We start from the raw sequence: 4,506 nt of genomic DNA, 5'->3' as shown, positions 1-4,506 counted from the left end.
ACTGAAATCTCTACATCCACTTCAAAAGACTCATGCTAATTATGAACTGTTGAAGTAGAATTGTGTCAGATGTGTGTGTGTGTGTGTGTGTGCACATATATGTATATCTTCATGTAGTTTGTTGAGTGACTAGTGATCAAACATGTGTAAGTACCTGTTAAACTTGTGCAAGTAAACATACATACATGTACATCTCATAAAGTTACACATATGCAGAGACAAGAGGCCAATGTCTATGAAGCCTTCTCTGGAAAACCCCATTCTATATCTAAACATTAGACCCATCTCTTCCTTCCCTGTGTCTACATCCAAACACTTCCTGTACTTTCTTTGGATACTTTGACTTTGGTTATTTGTGCTTCTGACCCCCCTCGATCAACACTTTATCTCCTGCTCATGCCTTATCTCACCCCAACTGTTATCTCAGTCAATTGGATCTAACCTACAGCACCTGACCTCTGGCTGACTTCAGGACCCCAATGAGTTCCAAACTGATGCCCCCCCACCCATCTTACATTGTCTGGTTCAACCCAGCCAGGCAAAACACACTCACACACCACAGTAAAGGCAAATCTGGAACACTCCAATACTATTTATGGCAGTCACTCATACCTTCAATCTCTATTTTTATCATTCATCCAATAGCTGATTCTTTAAAACATATATTGATTACCAACCTACAGTAGGCAGTGTCTAATAGGGAAGAATTAACAATTTAGGGAGAGTTTAATAAAGGTGGGGCCAGGGTTAATGGAACCAACAAAGAATTGTGCAGTGCCCCAGGGCAAGAAAGAGAACCCCTTAATCACTCATAGTTTTGAAGACTCACGGGGAGGGACCAGTAGCTCGAATCCTGAGATAGTCTGTGGCCTTAAGTAGAGAAACAGAGGCAACCCATGGAGGGTTGGCTACGGGAAAAAGCCAAGGGAAAAATATCCCAACCTCACCATCTCATCTTTTATGTCCTACCTGTGCTTCCCACTAGCCAAACCCAAGTGGAATCACAAAGCAAAAGTCCCCACTGATGCCATTCTTACAGTTTCCGTGATATAGAGTAAGGAGTGCAGACAGTAGATTGAGGGTGGGTGTGAACAAAAGATACCCAGCACATCTGTCATGCGCCTCATCTGTGATATGTGTTAAAAATACAAATACTTGTGGGTCACCTTTATCTTCAAGGAGCTTACAGTCTAGTGGGAGAGAATCATAGGACCACATGGCATATGTAATGAGAGAGGTAAGAGGTGGTTGTCATGGACACACAGGGGAGCCCACCAGGTGGAACTGGGGTGAGGGATTGGCACTGATAGATGGTAAAATGCCAAAGCTGACCATTAGAGCCTGAGTATGAGTTGGTCAAACAAAGGGAGCTGGTGCAGCAGGGAAGAAGGCACAGCTTTCCCCGCTGAGAGAATGGTATAAGCAAAGTCCTCAAAAGACACAAGAGAATTAGCTCATGTAACCAATATATTTGGGGGTGGGGGGTGTGATGGATCCGGGGGTTTGAATTATATTTTCTGAACCTTTATTTCGTGTTGGTTCTATTCTTGGATGGCCTCTCACCTTAGAGTGGTAGGATGGAGCAGTGGCTCCAAGCTTCTGCCTCCAGGATTTGGATTTAAAAGAGAGAGATCATTCTCCTCTAGCCCTTCAAAGATCGCGGGATTTCTCATTCCATCTGACTTATACATGTGCTTATCTCTGAATCCCTGTAGGCAGGCAGATGCCCTCCACCTCCCAAGTGGACACATAAAATGGGAACTGGGGATGATATACCTGCAAAAGATCCTTTGGGTGTATTTTTCTGAAAAAAAAAAAAAAGAGAGAGAGAGAGAGAGAGAGGCAATACAACCAATTGTTCCATGACAGCCAGTTTCTACTGTCTGTTATTTTTTCTTTTCTCCTCACTTTATTCCCACTTAACTATCGTTAAACCCAACATTTTGCTTGGGAAACCAGGACATTTCTGACGGAAGGGATGCCGATGTGGATATGCTCACATGATAGCTTTGATCTTATTACATAACATTATTTCATGTCATTATTATGGACACATTCTGATGGAGCAGCCCAAGGTTCGCCTAATGTCTGTGAGGTTGCAAAGAGGAACCTCCAAGATCAGATTCTGAGTTCTAAAACAGATTGTCCTACCTCTCCACACTGAGGGAAGGTTTCCTTTCTTTATCTCTCTGCCTTCCTATTTCTCTATCCACACCTGCCTTGGCTTATGGTAAGCTAAGATCTATTTTTTTCCTACTGCTCTTTAAATATAGCAATAATGGATTGACGTCACTATACATTTATACCCACTTGTTTTCAAAATGAGGAGATACCACCACCACCACCAACAAAAACTAACGAAACCATCAAAAAACCACTGCCTAAGAATACTATTAACGCGAAGTAATTTTCAAGATGTCTGTCTATATAGATATAACTATGAGAATAAAAACCGGATTACTATCTTACACCCTGCATGCTTTTAAATGTTTCTATTTTGGATTATTTTACATGCTATTTTAAATAAAGTATTACTTTCAATTGTATTTAGCAAAAGTGAAGGAAACTGCACTGACATCAAAATTATTTCTAAACTTCAGACAGCATTTATTTACTACCTTACTAGTCCTCTTACCATGCCCTTTGGTTGGCAGGATTTCATTAACTCTTTTTGATAAAAAGGGCTCAGGTTTGAGAATATCTGCCTGGTGCTCCGTATTTGAGATACTATTTGATGGTGTTTAATTTTCTTTAGAATTGTGTAGACTTATGTAAGTTGTCTTTGGCACTAATTGGTGCCACAGAGAACTTCTAGATAAATCTGATTTTCCTCCTTATTAGCAAATTTCTCCTATGCCTGGATGCACAGTAAGTCTGTCTTACAAAAGTCATTATTTTCTGGGAACATACAGTATTATTTTATTCTGAATATTCAGTTCTCCCCTGATTCCAAGTCTTCTATTTCACATACACAAATTCCACTTTATCTATGGTTGAGTCTATAAGAATGTCCCCCTTTCCGTAGACCATCACCGTGTTACCACAAACTCTCTTTCTGTCACTCGTTAAAATTCTCTAATATAACTTACTTTTTTCTTTTTGGTTTAAGTTTATGATTTTATGGTGGTGTTTTACTGTCTATCACTTTTTTCATATAATTCTCTTATTTTCATGCAATTACCTTATTTAGTGATCTTTGAACTCTTGGTTATTGAAAAAAATATATGTATGAACACTTAGAGAAAATGTTATTCTTTCCTTTGGGTTATGTTTGTTTTTCCAGACTGGATTAATCTTTTTCGAACCATATTCATTTCTTGAGTGCACATTTGAGTGTTTAGCTGTAGCTAATTTTGCATCGAAGGTCATGCTACTTTGTTGAATATTTTTCTCAAGTCTGTCTTGCTCAGCTATGGCTTTCTCTTGAACTCCTAAAGTATCTGGAATCTGTCTGAGCTCTCCTAGATCTATTCTGAGGCGAGGTTGTTTCAGTGGGAGGGAGAGGGCAATCTCCATGAGGCTCTTTAGTTTCACTTATGTTAGGGTATTGCTTTCTTTTTCTGAAATATTTTTAATTCCCTATATCATCATTTATATCCCAGAGTTGGAAGTGTATATCTTATTTCCATGAGTTGATATGCTTAAGTTTTGATCATTCTTCCAGTTCACCAGTGATCTCTAGGAAAATACTGTGACTCCTAGCAGCAGTGTGTGTGTGTGTGTGTGTGTGTGTGTGTGTGTGCAGACACAGAGAGAGAGAGAGAGAGAGAGAGAGAGAGACCAAGAGAAAGAGAAAGCAAGTACCTCTGCTAAGATCTTGAAATCTTCAAGGATAGAGTTTTGGGTCCTAGGGATTTGAAAAAAAAATATGTCCTTAGTCTGTCTATTAATAATAATTTCAGATTAGGGGGTATTGATGAACCTTTCCAGAATTTTATTTACTTTCCCTATTTTTCTGTCACTAGGATGGGAAGTAGGAGCTGTCAAGTGACCACTTCTACTCCTTGTGAGCCTAACATTATATCTAGTTTCTTGCTTACTTGCTGCTGATGGGCTTTTTGCTGACACTGTTTTGGGGGTGGTGGTTGTGTTAGGTAATAGGAAGGAAGACTGTGTGACCCAGCTTTACCCTCCCATCGTACCTCCATGTTTTCAGAGCTAAATTTCATGCTTACTTGCAGCAATACTTTTCCTTCTGGTTTTTGGCAAAAGAATTTCCCTGCTTCGTCTACATGGTGTTGAGGAGGATAGTCATCATCCTCACCCTTATTGTATTCATCAAATTGCATCCATGCTTTAGGTCAAACTTGCCTCAAATAGCTATTGGTACAGGAATGGGGAACCCTAAAAAGTCAGAGGAAAAATAGATATCCTCTAGTTCGTATCCTCCAGTTTGCCGTTGAAGAAAATGGACCTAGAACAATTAAGTGGAAGTCCCATTCACACAACTGATTGTCTTCCAAGAGAGTTCTAGATTACGAATGAAGCCAACTTTGTATTAAGGCT

This window comes from Panthera tigris, chromosome F2 (assembly GCF_018350195.1).
Source record: "Panthera tigris isolate Pti1 chromosome F2, P.tigris_Pti1_mat1.1, whole genome shotgun sequence".
Lineage (NCBI taxonomy): Eukaryota > Metazoa > Chordata > Mammalia > Carnivora > Felidae > Panthera > Panthera tigris.
This window is presented reverse-complemented; position numbering follows the sequence as displayed.